This window comes from Xiphophorus maculatus, chromosome 1 (assembly GCF_002775205.1).
Source record: "Xiphophorus maculatus strain JP 163 A chromosome 1, X_maculatus-5.0-male, whole genome shotgun sequence".
NCBI classification, from domain to species: Eukaryota; Metazoa; Chordata; class Actinopteri; order Cyprinodontiformes; family Poeciliidae; genus Xiphophorus; species Xiphophorus maculatus.
Window position 1 is genome coordinate 23,574,390 of NC_036443.1, and position 16,100 is coordinate 23,590,489.

At 42.2% G+C, this 16,100-nt stretch overlaps 1 non-coding gene across 1 annotated transcript; it reads right to left on the reverse strand.

Annotated features, from left to right (window-relative positions):
- Positions 1–1,387: 1,387 nt before the first annotated feature.
- On the reverse strand, positions 1,388–1,459 carry trnae-uuc. The gene has a single exon. It is a non-coding gene; the product is annotated as a tRNA-Glu (tRNA).
- Between the last annotated feature and the right edge of the window lie 14,641 nt (positions 1,460–16,100).

Consider the following 16,100-nt stretch of genomic DNA (forward strand, 5'->3'; position numbering starts at 1 on the left):
TTATAAAGAATCCAAAGCCTTTATTAAATTTTGTATTAAAACATTAAATGTCCATATATTTGATCAACATTTTATAACAGACTAACACACCACAGAATATTCTTTCTTTAATTATTACTTTGGTGTTTATCTATTACTAAATGTTTGTTTTTAACAAATATCACATCCATCAGAACTATAAAAAGTAAAGCTACAGCAGTCATGTTTACATTGGTTGGACAATGCTTTATTATATGTCTGTTGGTTTCAAACTGTAGTTTTTACAGTAAAGATGTAGTTTTCATCTTTACTCTGTATATGTAAAATACAGAATATCAAAGATAATGTTTTATCATAAGATGAAAAGAACATGATTTCCTGTGGGGATGATGGTACTTAAACAAAAGCTATCCACCTGGTCTTTTCTGACGCCAGAAGTGCACAGTGACTTTTGTGACGAGTCCCAGAGCCAAATCCAGTAAATTTAGTGTTCTTTGGTCATGGCTGACATTTAAGAGTTAGTAAAAGTGGAACTGGGTGAGAAAATAATGGTGGGCAGCGAGGCATCTGTTCACTCTAACTAGCATTGTTTGAGGGCAAGAAACAGATAAAAAGGTTGGACTGCAGGCACTTTGAGGTTGTGTTTCTGTGAGAGAGGAAATATGTTTTCTGTGCGCCTTCACAACAGAGCTGCAGTCAACTGAAGAGAAAGAAAATTATCTTTAACCTTGATTTGATTGAAACTTTATATGTGAGTATCATTGTTTGGGCTGTGTGTTGTAAAAATAAATTCAGGCATTAATTAATATCAGTATATTAATCTCAATCAAATTGATTGAGATTAACTATACTTAAGAATTAGCTTTAGATCCAGCACTCTATGCTGCTACAGTTACACTTGCTATGTGTTACTTCACAATTACCATATCCTGATCTTGAATACACTGCTAATACTATCTAAACATGACTGCAGAACGTGACCACATTAAAAGTGACACATTACAGGACTTGGAGTTCCACAAATGTATTTTATTTAGTCCCATTCATGGTGGGTACTCTTACACTAATGCACTAATTACGGAGACAATGCTTTGCACATTTAGCTTCCCCCTAAATTAATTTTACTGGATAAATTATAAAGTGCTAACATATTTTGTTTACCCCACAATGGACTGGTGATCTTTTCAGGGCGTACCCTGCCTCTCGCCCTTTGACCTCTGCAGTTTGGCTGTTTTGTAAACTTTTAGTTGAATAAAGTTTGACATTTGTGTTGAAGTTTTTGTTATCGACATCTAAGTAGTTAGATTCATATTCCTTTATTTAATCAGGTAAACCCCGTTGAGATCTAGATCTCATTTTCAAGAGGGACCTGAGCAAAAATTTGCACTACATAGCAAAAAAAGGATTATTCCCATACCGGGAGTCGAACCCGGGCCGCCTGGGTGAAAACCAGGAATCCTAACCACTAGACCATATGAGACTTACACAAATATAGATATTTATATTCATGCTCTTATTTTGAAGTGGGCAAAGATAGCTGATGTTGCAGTTCTTTTTCTTATCCTCACATTTTCCTACCATGATGCAGTGCCATAAAGCACATTTATTGTGTACCCCAAATGCATTGCTGTTGAACTACAGGCTGTAGTACTAAACAGTTTAAATCTACTGATGTCATTATATCAGCAATACTCAACAGCTATAAAACTGAAACCATGAGAGAGAAATATTTTCCAAAGAATCACTTGATGATCAAGTGATCTGTCAATAACAAATTGAACCTATCGAGGGTGATATACTACAAAAACAAAGTGTATTTTTAACTCTGTTACAGTAAGTGGAATGACAGTGGAACGAATCCATCTTGTAACCGGTAGGCTTTAAGTGGCTAATGTTTCTATCTCAGTTGTTGTCCTTAGGCAAGACACTTCACCTGTCTTGCTTGTTGGTGGTGGTCAGAGGGCCTGGTGGTACTGGTGCATAGCAGCCTTGTTTCTGTCCCACTGCCCCAGGGCAGCTGTGGCTAAAATGGAGCTCACCACAATGAGCATGTGAACATGTGCATGAATGACTGAATGTAGTAAAGCACTTTGTGGTCCTCTGAACTAGATAAAGCATTATACAAGTACAGGTCATTTACTGTTTACAGTCAGCATGGTTGTAGTGCCTTAGTATTAGCTTCTGCTAAATACTATGCAGGTATAGTGCTTAGCATAGAAAATGTGTACGATCAGAGCTTTATTGTTAGCATTACTAAAGTTTTAGTTAGTGATGCTCATCACTAGTTCCACATATCACACATTTTTCAATATGTCAGTTTTGTTTGCACATCATTAAGTGGGTCTATCTTGACACATTCTTTGAATTGTCAGAGTCATATCAAAACAGAGAATGGACATGCAAACAGTAACTAAGCACTTCAGCAGACTACATAGTATATGTTAACCTTTTAAACAAAAATACAATATTCACATTTCAGGTGATGTGATGTTAGAACATTAAAGTAACTTTTGTATTTGTGCTGAGCCAGGAAATGATGGCAGATATTCTCTGTCCTGAAGAAACTTCCTCTGAAACAAAATGTCTGTTGCTTTCAAGGAACGGAAGAGGAATAAAAGTGGCTGCATCATGTGGAACATCGCCATGAGTGATTTGTAAAAGGGATGGGATTTTATGTGCTACTTTACTGCACTCTAAAGTTACCAAATTTACAAGACGATGTATGGGATTGATTTTCAGAGATAAGATATTGGCCTGGGACGCACTCAGTACTGGCAATCTATTCTTAAATGACTGGGACTGGTGTTGGGGACAAAACATTTCGATATGTGCATGTTTTATAATTATTTTCTATTATTTTGTTGGGTATGTTAGGTTCATGGCATTTTTCACATTTCAAATTGTAGAATTGTTGCTAATGTGGTGCAAAGGTTAAAAAATAGCTTTTCTGTTTGAAATTGGATATATTTAATCATTAATGAAATCTGTTTTGTCTTGATTTCCCTACAAGTAATCCCCATATCAACCAAAGAAAGACACTTAAAGGGTTGTTCACATCAGGGTAATTATTTACTGGACAAAAACCTTTGACAGAACCTTTTATAAATCTCACTAGCTACAGTCTTAGCTCTGAGTTTCCACCTAAGTTACTATTCAAAAGACTTAGCTAAAGTAATTGAATGCAAAAACAAAAGCTAATCTTTTTAATACATACTGTACCCTGCTTGCAAAGGCATCCTGTGGTAATTTCCTCCTGAGCGAGCCAAGAAGGTTTCAGTAAAAGACACTTTATTGACTTGTCCATATGGTTTATAGGTTTCCAAATCGTTCCACGTCTCTGCAGAAAAAGAATGGGAATTTAATCACACAGCTCTGGCTTAAAGAAGCAGCTGTGACAGTCAAAACCCCATGATGTCAGCCAGACTGTCCTTGAAACACAAAGACTTTCTGAAGACATTCATTCACTTCAGCTGATGCAGCACCCATTCACAGGCACAAAGGCGAGTTTTCTGTAAACTCTTCTAACATGGACAAGCATCAATAAAATAACATAAAACACTTCAGTTATCAGAATAACTTAGACATTGTTTCCTGCCGTCTCCAAGGAAAGCTGCAGTCTCCATTCCTGCTTCTCTCTTTGACAATTTCAATTCGAGGTAATGGTACACTTAATTTGTCGTGGTGCTAGCCAGAAATGGGTAAATGACACAGGTCGGTTACGGAATCCAAGCATAACAAGGATCCTAGAGTGTAATTATCCAGATGTGGTGAATGAATCAGGTACTGTATACGGGTTTGTGGCTGATTTGCACCATCATGTTTCATCCTGCTTTTCATTTTGAGCAACGGACAAGCTGCTACGCTTCACTTGCTCTTATAATTATTTCTGCTCTTCTCCCTTTCTATGCCTAGTCTCTCTGTCATGCCTGCAGTCTGAGCCCATTCCTGGTGTCGATCCTTTGGGACTTGCCTCTGAAATGCCTATTACGGGATTCTGCAGAGGGGAGATTGGGAACGATCTTAAATTCAATAGAATTGTTTCAAATCACTGCTGAGGAATTAAATTAAATCTTACAATGATATCTCTTGGTTCAGATTGGTCACTCAAGTGTTTCACCCTGATAGACTGATAACACAGCCCACTTACTTGTCAGCATCCAAATACTATAGATTATATCTGAGTGTGCAAAGTGTAAATACTGCAATGTGTCCTTCCCTGAGTCATTCAACAAAATTTGCTTATGTAGCATTGTAATTCAGAGTAAAATCCAGAGGAGAGATTATAATCCGCATGAAAATCATTGTTTTCTTCCTGTAAAACGCACAAAACAACACTGCTGTCCCCAGACATGAAAGCTTTAGTGGTTGTCTGTGTTCAACAGATAAAGAGGAACAATTGTTCTAATAAGCTGTTGAGTCCCCAAAAACCAGTCTTTCGGCATGCACATTTGTTCTCACAAAGGCTAAATGTATTTTGAGTGGCAGATTAAGGATATTGGTCAGAGACTTTGCATTGTCGACTCTGAAAAGTGGGTTAAATGTGTGTTTGCGTGATAATTCGCGCATTCTTCAGCTTGACAGCAGACAAAAAGAACAGCTCTGGTCCTGGTTTTGGGAAATGTGTTTTACAGATTGTTAATTATGGGTAACTATAATCTCATTAAGTCCTTTTTCTTTGCGTCTCAATTTCCCTTCCAAGCATTTGCCATGATTGAGAGTTTGGGGGCTTAAGGTCTTCTTTTGTCTGCATTCAAGATATGGCTGTCTCTATATAAGCCATAATATGACCCATTTGTATCCCATTGGGAAAACTTATGTCCAGCAGTCGCAGCTTTGCTAGTCTGAATGAATGCATGCACCACCAAATTAGGCTTGTCTCTACAAGTAATGTTTTTCCAAAAATATACTTACCAATTTTTCTTTTTTCAAAAACGAAACACAACACAAAAGCTCCAGTCTACTAAACAAGACAGGAAAAAACAACAAAAGGCTTACATGTTTTCATCCTCTTTCATCATCTACAACTTAATAAATGTTTGAGACTGTCATGAGTTGGTGGTGTGAGGTGGTGAGGTAGACATTGTAGAACCAGGTTGTAGTGAGAAAACGATTATATTTAATGATGAGTAAACCAACAAAGTCCAACAAACCAGGCAGCACTGCTGAGCGAAAAACCGGGGCTCAACACAGGTAGCACTGGCTACACGAATGGACATCAATACAACTGACAGCACGTAGACAGAACGACTGACTTGACAAGAACCTGACGAGGAACAAAGGACACAGGTGGGGTGAAGTACACAGAGGGTAATCATGGAAACGAGACACATCTGGGAATGATCAAGGGGAAGACAGGACAACACAGAGACTCAGAGACACAGAAAACTCCGAATAAATACACAGAAAAACACAGATCTTGACAGAGACAAGATGGTGTCCTTCAGAATAGTCCTATAAGGGTTCCAATGTGCAGTTAAATATATCAGTCTTAGAGTGGACAAATCATGTTAAAAAGTCAAGCGAGATGTATTCTAAAATAAGCTTCCTCCATCCAAAAACCGTAGACGACTTGTTAGAAATCCATTGCAGTAAAATATTCTTCAAAGCACAAAAGGTTATTGTCATGGTGTGATCAATTCTCTGAACCCACATGTGCAGAACACACTCCGGAGGCAGATCAGGTAGGGAAATTTATTAGAAAAACAACGTGCAGATATGTACAGGTGAAGGTGAGAGGTCTCTCTCTTATTCTCTCTGGCAGGGGCTGGATCTCTGGGATCTAGTGAGAACAGAATAGGGTGAGTACAGGGGCGTGGGAGCCCTCAGTCCCTAACCCGGCTATGGTCTTACTTGAGGATTTACAGGGGAAAGCTCGGCTGGAGATCTGGGACTGGTGGGCCCGCCAGGCCGGGGCTCAGGGAAGGGGGGTGGGCTGGTAAGCGGAAGAACAGGAATCCAGGGTGGAAAAACCTTCCAGCCAGTAACTCGGGTCAGGCGGCCAAGGCGTCACGGAGGGGCAACCTGGGAAGAGGTTACACGAAATTAGTTACTTCAAGAAACAGGTTGGTCAGAGGATGGCTAGTAACAACAGATACCATAACTGGCTAACACTCTGGCACTGGAGTGTCGGCAGCTCCATCCAGATATACTCCTCCAAATGAGTCAGATATGTGTCAGGTGTGCAGCCGCGAAACCACGCCCCTCCAGGAACCTCCAGGAAGCCCCCTGGTGGAAAAAGTGGGAAAGAACCCCAGCCAGCCCTCCCCAGATCCCAACAGTTCCCCCCCCTCAACGACCGCCACCAGGCGGTCCAGCAGAACCAGACGGGAGAGACGACCAATAGGCAGAGATGAGAGAAGGGTCCACAATAAACGAGCCGGGGATCCATTGGCGAGCCTCAGGGCCGTACCCTTCCCAATCCACCAAATATTGCCAGCCCCTCCCCCGTCTACGGGAGTCGACAATGCGGCGGACTGAATAAACGAGGCCCCCCTCAAATTCGCGGGCGGGTGGAGGGGGTTCTGGAGGGGGGCACAAAGGGCTAGTGAAGACAGGCTTGATTTGGGACACATGGAAGGTGGGATGAACCCTGAGAGAAGGGGGTAGCTGCAGGCGAACAGCAGATGGACTGATGACTGACTCAATCCTGTAAGGACCAATGAAACGGGGGGAGAGCTTCTTAGACATGGATTTCAAATGGATGTCTTTGGTAGACAGCCAAACCTGTTGGCCGGCAGCGTACACAGGTGCCGGTCGCCTCTTGCGGTCAGCAATCCTCCGGTTCTGCTCCAGCGTGCGATGGAGAGCGGAAACTGTGTTCCGCCAGACAGTCCTGCAGCGACGGATGTGATGCCTCACTGAGGCAACAGCAATGTCCGTCTCGTCCGAGGGAAACAGTGGGGGTTGGTAGCCTAGAGTGATTTCGAATGGAGACAAACCGGTGGCAGAGGAGATGAGGGAGTTGTGTGCATACTCCACCCAGGTCAGGTACTGGCACCAGTCAGAGGAATTAGTACGGGTGAGGCATCTGAGCATCGCCTCTAGCTCCTGGTTCATACGTTCCGTCTGGCCGTTGGTCTGTGGATGGTAACCAGAAGACAAACATACTTTAGCACCTAGAGCCGTACAGAAATGTCTCCATACCTGTGCTGAGAATTGGGGCCCACGGTCAGACAGTATTTCCTGGGGGATGCCATGGAGCCGAAACACGTGTTTGACTAGGAGCTGAGCAGTCTGAAGAGCTGAGGGAAGCTTCTTTAAGGGAATCAGATGACAGGCCTTAGAAAACCGATCCACAACAGTGAGGATTGCGGTCATGCCACCAGATACAGGGAGCCCGGTCACAAAATCCAATGCAATGTGGGACCATGGTCTCGTAGGTGTGGGCAGAGGTTGGAGCTGACCAGACGGAAGCTGATGGGACGGTTTATTTCGAGCACAGACTGCACAGGCCAAAACATACTCCTTAATGTCCTTATAACTGGACGGCCACCAGAAACGACGGGAAATGAGTGAAATAGTTCTACTTACTCCAGGGTGAGCAGAGAATTTAGTGGAGTGCATCCAACTGATTAGTCTGGATCTGACCGCAGTGGGAACAAAAATCTTATTGGGAGGCCCGGTTCCAGGATCCGGTTCAGATAACTGGGCTTGTTTAATTAGATCCTCCATCTCCCAGGTGACTGAGGCTATGGAACAACTGGGGGGCAGAATGGAGACCGGTGATCTATCAGAGTCGTCAGGGGAGTAAAGCCGGGACAAGGCATCTGGCTTGATATTCCTAGAACCAGGGCGGTATGAAATGGAAAGGTTAAACCGGGAGAAAAATAAGGACCAGCGTGACTGTCGGGGGTTGAGTCTTTTGGCTGTCTTCAGATAAGAGAGATTCTTATGATCCGTCCAAACTAGGACAGGGTGTTGGGCGCCCTCCAACCAATGTCTCCATTCCTCCAGAGCCATCTTAATGGCGAGGAGTTCTCGGTCCCCCACGTCATAATTCCTCTCAGCCGGAGACAGTCTGCGGGAATAGAATGCACAGGGGTGAGTCTTGTGATCAGAGTCTGAGAACTGTGAGAGAACTGCTCCAACACCAGAGTCCGAGGCATCAACCTCTAGAACGAACTGCTTAGTCGGGTCTGCTTGGATGAGAATGGGTGCATTAGAAAACAGGGATTTTAACCGTAGGAATGCAGCATCTGCTTCGGGAGTCCAGGAAAAGGTGGTTTTCACAGAGGTCAGGGCGGTCAACGGCAGAGCAGTTTGACTGTAGTCTCTTATGAAACGTCGATAAAAATTAGCAAAACCGAGAAACCTCTGAAGCTGTTTCCTAGTTTCAGGAATTGGCCATTCCAAAACAGCTTTAATCTTATCTTCCGAAGGCCTCACCTGTCCAGCCTCTAGAACATGTCCAAGGAAAGTAACAGAGGGCTGGTGAAATTCACATTTTTCAGCCTTGACAAACAATCTGTTCTCCAGCAGCCGTTGGAGAACAAGCCGGACGTGTCTCTGATGTTCTGGCAGACTCTTAGAATAAATCAAAATGTCATCAAGGTAGACAAAAATGAAAATGTTCAAATAATCCCTCAGGACGTCATTAATCAAAGCTTGAAAACAGGCCGGTGCATTACATAATCCAAAAGGCATGACGAGGTACTCGAAATGACCTAGCGGGGTCTTGAATGCCGTCTTCCACTCATCACCATCCCTTATGCGAAGGAGATGGTACGCATTTCTCAGATCCAACTTGGAAAAGATGGTGGCTCCCTGTACAGGTTCGAAAGCAGATGAGAGAAGGGGCAAGGGATACTTATTTTTCACCGTTATCTGGTTTAAACCACGATAATCAATGCACGGTCTGAGGGTTCCGTCCTTCTTTGCAACAAAGAAAAATCCTGCGCCTACCGGAGAGGAGGAGGTGCGAATAATTCCCGCATCAAGGGATTCCTTGATATACTTCTCCATCGTCTCCCTCTCGGTTTTAGAGATGTTATACAGGCGGCTATTAGGTAGAGGGGCTCCAGGTAAAAGGTCTATAGCACAATCGTACGGTCGATGTGGTGGGAGTGAAAGTGCTTTTACCTTACTGAAGACGGCGGCTAATTCATGGTACTCCACCGGAACTGCTGAGAGATCTGGGGGGTCAGCTTCATGAAGATTTGCCGGTGGCGGACCTGGCGGGACGGCTGAACGGAGACAAGAGGCGTGACAGTTAACGGACCAGGAAACAATGTGCCGCTCAGACCAGTCGATGTGGGGATTATGATGTTCTAGCCAATCAAATCCCAGAATGATTGCTGAACTGGCTGCAGGAAAAACAAAGAAAGAAATTATTTCATGATGGTTACCAGAGGTGAGTAGATTTACTGGAACGGTTTGGTGGGTTATTGAATGTAGGGCTTTACCGTCCAGAGCCGAAACTTTCAGCGGGTTCTTTAATGGAACGGTGTCGATAGCCATTTGGTGAACGAAACTTGAGTCGATTAAATTCCGCTCACAACCAGAATCGACCAAGGCTGACACAGCTATGGACCGATCCCGAACGAAAAGAGAGACTGGTAACAGTAAGCGAGGAGAATCTGCTTTAACTTGATGGTCCGCCAGCCTCCTCGTGTCTACTGGCGGACCCTGGCTTTTGCTGGACATGCGGAAATGAAGTGACCAGCTGTACCGCAGTAAAGACAGAGTTTGGCTCTGATTCGTCTCTGTCTTTCTTCAGGAGTGAGACGAGTATTCCCAATCTGCATGGGTTCGGGCTCGGCAATAGCTGGAGAAACTGGGACTGACAATTGACCGGGCTCGCCCCCCCCCACGGACCAACAGGCAGGTGGATCTCTTTTATTCCTAGCTCGGGTGCGAGTTCTGTTATCTAAACGGATGGCCAAACTAATTAAATCCTCCAGAGCCTTAGGCTCATCCAACGTAGCGAGTAAATCCTTGATCTTGTCGTTCAGGGCGTTATAAAATGCACTTCTAAGGGCTGGAGAGTTCCATCCAGATGCAGCCGCTTTGATACGGAACTCAATGGCAAAGTCAGCCACGGATTGATGACCCTGCCTCATTTCCAGTAGTTCCCGAGCATCTGAACTTCTGTCTGGATCGATGTTAAATGTTTGCTTGAACTCCCTCAAAAACTCGTCAAACGTGCAGCCATAAACTGTAGAGGCCGAAAATCGAGATTCTGCCCAACCCAAAGCCTTGCCAGATAAATGGGAAATGATAAATGAAATCTTGGCGTCGTCATGGGGAAACCAGTGTGGTGAGTGATTAAATAGAACCATGCATTGGAACAGGAAACCTCTGCATTTACTCACGTCACCGGAGAATCTTTCCGGGTTGGGTGGCCGACATTCGGAAAACGAGGGACGGAGTACTCCTTCGGCGCTGGCACTGGGACTGGGTGCCGGCGCAGGGCTTGGGTCGGAATTCTGCGGGCGGGAAGGCTGTAGAAACTCTGCTATTTCTTCCAGGCGGGTGTTGGCCTCGATCTGACGTCTATTTAGCTCCTGCAAAGCTGCATCGTGATTTTGAATTAGAGAGCTCTGTTCTTGCAAAGCTCTCCGAAGTGTGTCTGCTGGGGTTTGTTGGTGGCCAGAGTGTTCTGTCATGGTGTGATCAATTCTCTGAACCCACATGTGCAGAACACACTCCGGAGGCAGATCAGGTAGGGAAATTTATTAGAAAAACAACGTGCAGATATGTACAGGTGAAGGTGAGAGGTCTCTCTCTTATTCTCTCTGGCAGGGGCTGGATCTCTGGGATCTAGTGAGAACAGAATAGGGTGAGTACAGGGGCGTGGGAGCCCTCAGTCCCTAACCCGGCTATGGTCTTACTTGAGGATTTACAGGGGAAAGCTCGGCTGGAGATCTGGGACTGGTGGGCCCGCCAGGCCGGGGCTCAGGGAAGGGGGGTGGGCTGGTAAGCGGAAGAACAGGAATCCAGGGTGGAAAAACCTTCCAGCCAGTAACTCGGGTCAGGCGGCCAAGGCGTCACGGAGGGGCAACCTGGGAAGAGGTTACACGAAATTAGTTACTTCAAGAAACAGGTTGGTCAGAGGATGGCTAGTAACAACAGATACCATAACTGGCTAACACTCTGGCACTGGAGTGTCGGCAGCTCCATCCAGATATACTCCTCCAAATGAGTCAGATATGTGTCAGGTGTGCAGCCGCGAAACCACGCCCCTCCAGGAACCTCCAGGAAGCCCCCTGGTGGAAAAAGTGGGAAAGAACCCCAGCCAGCCCTCCCCAGATCCCAACAGTTATAATATTATAGAAACCTACTCTTATTGTTTTAAATGTGTTTGCTCTGTAGACCAAAGAGACACTGGGTCGAGATCAATGTTAGTTTTGATAATTTTCATGATTTCATTTATTACAAGCACACACTTTGAGATCAAATTCCATGGCCAGCGTCACTTCATGAAAGCACACAGAGTGTGTGATTTTGAATCGATTTGCATTTATGTTGCAAAAAGATTTTAGACTGGACTTGGGCTTCTAGCTAAAAAATCTTGAAACCCAACTGGGTTAGTATGGTGTTGTCATGCACCATAAGCCTCTGTTTTATAAATGAGCCTTCCTAATGTAATAAACTTTGCTTCGATCCATACATATTTTTCACTCGCTCATAACCTAGTGTCATTTTAAATGTACTTCAGATTTTAAGCTATTGTTTTCCTAGTCTGTCTAAATACCAGCAGCTGAGGTTGCCAGAATTTTACCGTGTTATTTACCTTAAATTAGAGCCATTTTGCGGGGGGGGGGGGGGGGGGGGGGGTTTATGCTGTGTGGTCCGACCCTCATCAGCTTCTTTCATTGGTTAACTGGACTCAGGGTGTCTGGAGACTTGGAGGAGAGACTGCTCTTCTGCATTAAAAATAGTCCATTAAAGTGGGTTGAGCATCTTATTAGGATGGTCCTCTTTGGAGGTTTCTCATGAAAATCGCACTGGGAGCAGAACCCGGGACAGACCCAGAATTCCCTTGAGGGACTAAAAATATCTTCTGGCAGGAAAACCCTGGATGTGTTGCTCCTGCAACCAGATCCTTGATGAATGAATCAACTCTTCAACAGAAAAATATTTTCTTTTTGTTTTATTCCTAAGTTCAACCCCAGCTTGTGCTAGAATGTTATTATTTTGTTCTTTAAACATAAATGCATGGTTATAATCCTACTTGGTAAATATGATGTATTCTTGGATTTCAAAATACACAAACACATTAAAACAATTTAATGTTTGGATTTGAATACTAGGACAAAGATAAATACGTCAAATGGTCATGAGTTAAATTAGGCTTAAGAATGATGAATTCAATTCATAGCAAAGCAATTGAATGTTTTTGGCTGACTAGGTGGTATGCATACAAGGATGTCGGGTTCAGTCATGAGAGACTTGAGTGACAAAGGGGACAGACTTGAGACTTAATTTAGATTTGGGGTAAAAAAAATTAACATGTCATAATCTTAGTAAACTGAGCTCAACAGAGATGTTACCATCTCAATTTTGTAAGAGCATGAACGAGTTCACTTGTAGTGACAAACCTACAGAGAATTATCTGCTAAATCTGCAGCACCCTGCAGCTTTCCAAAACTCCACTGGTGAGCTTGAGCACCTTGTTCAGCTGCCCGTCCTGCATCTTTTATGTTCTGTTTACTCTCACTGTTTCATCGTGTACTGTTTTTTTGGCCACAGCAGAAGCTGTTTTGAAGAAAGGAGGTGAAAGAAAAAACAAGACCTGCTTCACAAAACCAAGCATCAAACAGACACAGTCAGAGTTTATCTGATGAACACAGTAAAGTGTTTAGTAGATAAAGAGCCAGATATTTCCCTCAGGGAATGGTTTAGACACAAAATAGCAGTAGAAAGTGGGTTAAAATTTCACCCCCTCTTCTTTAGCTCCATAGGAAGACATTGAGCTGCAAATCTATTTTAATGTCTGTGGAGTCCTGGCTTCCTGGTAAACATTTTAGAAATGGGTTTTAAAATAAATTATTGGTATATTTGTGTAGCATACATTAGATATAAATACATACGTCTATGTAATCATATTTTAAATCACCTCCATTGTTACATATTTAGATTTCATTGTCTTTATTACACGGGTATGATTGGCCAAAGTCAAATTCTCTTGCCAATTCTCATTAACTCACAGGGAAAATGTAATAAATTCAAACTTCAATTTGACAATATTTAAAAATTAAAAAGAGATGTAACAAAAAAATGTTTAAACTACATCACAGATAACAAAACTACTGGGTGATATATTGGGAATGTGATTGTTCCCAACAATCATTTAAGTTTGATTGTTTCAGTTGGTATTTTTACCAATGTTTTCCTTTCCTTTTCTTTGCTATTTTGAGTCCTGTTGTAGAGAGATTTTATATGTGTCTGTGTTTTTTATGGCTCTTACGTGCCTGCAAAGGAAATTTATATATAGGTACAATAATAAAAAAAGATGCTGATACCACTCCTTGGTTTTCCTCATGTTGACCAGGAGGTGGTTCTACTGGTACCAGTCCACAACGTCCTGAGTCAGTTAAGCATAACTTGATTGAAATTGAACCTTTTTAAATGTCATTCCATTTTCTATGAGTTTCCAATGAGTAATCAATAATTTTATATTTGAAAGGGTTAAACGTGTGAAGAGACACATGTTTAACTTGGTGTTTTGCTAAGCACTCTCTGCTAGATTGAACAAGCATTCATATATATTGTTTCCGGTTTGGTTTGTCACCAAAATTGACTTTTTAAGAATTGCAGCAAATTGTCACGTCTCTGGGTCTCCCAGTCTTCATAGCAACCCTGAGACGCTACTTACATGCTAACTGGATGTTTGCAAATGCTACTCATGTAGAGTTAAGAAATGCAAAAATCCTGACCTCAAACATTTAAACACTAATGTAGATTGTGACAAAAAAACAATTTCCCGAGTGTGCTTTTGAGAGCTCAGTCATTGATGAAGAGTGATGAAGGAGATATTGAGAAAGACATAAAAAGATTGACTGAGCTGTACGCATAGGGCAAGACAAGACTTTGTGCCCAGCCGAGCTAACCAAGCCTGGATCAGCTAGGTTAAAATTTGGTCACCATAATCTTCTTTAATCTTTCAAAAAGATATTTTTCTTTATTTTTTCAGATCTGAATTTCAAAGAGAGGAACGTATGTGCCAGGATGAAAAGAGTCAGTGCTTCCACAGAGAAATAACCTTGAGGCTGGGTCGAATAAATGCTGTACAGAGATTCTCTGCCCACTGAGCTGAGAACCCAGACGTTTAGAACTGCAGGTCAAGGGACCCATTCCGGTTCACAGAGAGGTGAAACAACAAGATCCAAGGCTAAGTACAAGGTGTCTCATTAATTTATCCGTTTTTGGGGGGCACCAGGACTTTACAAATCTCTGGTGAATTGTTCACATCTTTTAGCCAGCTTTCTCTCAAGTCACATCAGATGTTTATAAATTTCAAATATTTATGGAATCAGAGTTTTAATTTTACAGAAAAGGAAAAATACCATATTGGGTTACTTTTATCAACTAAAGAAAACCTGAATAGTCCTACAATTGGTTCTTTTAATGACTACATCCAATACAATTAGTCAGTCTACCACTGAAGTCTGAATGCCTTCATTGTGAGAATAAGAATATTTTTATGGCAATTTCCTCTCATTCTATTCATGTACTTTAGACTCCTTTAAAAGAGAATTTACTCCTCTGATGGAAAGAAAAGTATTGAGAGACTTGAGACTGATAATACACCGAGACGTCCCATGCATTGCTAATAAGCGTTTGCAGGGAGACATTTATCCATCAAGCTCCACCTTCACTACACTAGAAAAAAGAAAACATCATTAAATACAAAAACGTTGAGTTTGCTAACGCTACAGGGACTTACTGAAAGTGTGTTCTTTGGACCGCTGACAGGAAGACGAAGCTCTTTGGCAACAAATATGACAGATCGGTTTGCCATGTTTGTTGGCCTAAAACAAAAGATGAATATCTGACAAAGTCACTGCTTAGCATGGTGGAGGATCTGTGATGCTGTGGGTCTGTTTTTCTTCCTAAACCCCTCTTTCTATATGCTCCAAGTTCTCTGTTATAGGAGAAGGCTATGTACTATTTTTCCCAATCAAGTAAGTAAACTTTATTCATGTAGCACCATTCAGAGATAAAATCACAGTGTGTTACAGAATTACAGATAAGAAAGCAAATACTAAAAAGAACCATCAATAAAAGTACTTAATTTATACATTTCTTCTATTTTTGTGGAACGTGTTTATATTGCGTTAGCTACTTGGGTTTAGCAGATTTAGGCATCTAAATTGCATTTTTAATCAGGAATTATAGTTCAGGTTAAAATTACTTTAAACTGATTCTTTTATCCTATAATGCTCTGGTGACAGACATTGTATTAGTTTTGAAGAAACTTAAATATCAGTGTTGCATTCTGGTGACTTAAAGCTAGGCAGTGTCCTGAAACACACAGACTCAGACAGCCTGTGAGTATATCTGGGTCATCCCTGAAATTATTCTCCTCCTACCGCACTAAGAGGATTCATCCTGTTTCTGTTGGTAACCCTGCCTTTTCATTTGCTCCTCAGTCGAGGGTGTGCCACAGGTTTTGTTTTGAGTTGAGTATGCTGTCCCTTGGGCGCATAGTAATGAATTTTAAATGTTTTGCTTATCACATAAACGCAGATGATATTTAATTAAACACCATTTAAGTAGAAAATTTTACTGGAAAAAAAAAATGATGCACGTATATTGTAATTAAATTTGGAAAGTTGATCATTTTCTACAGCCTAATACTAAAATGGTTTTATCAAATCCTTGTCCAGAAACCTGCAATTTCACCTCATCATGCGTTAAATCCCCAGCCAGTAATAATCTTACCGTCACTATTGACCAGGCACAGACTTTAATATCTGGACTTTTTCTCTTTCTTTCTAAGATGAGAACTATTACTAAGCTCAAACCGTTTGTGCCAGAGATAAAATAGGAATTGAGTCTGTGAAATTCTTAAATTGCTTCTTCTGCACTTGAAGTTACAAAAACATTTAGAGATCTTCCCTGAATAGTGACCGCTGTCTGTTTATATTTGCTGCTTGCTCACGTCATTGTGGATCTTT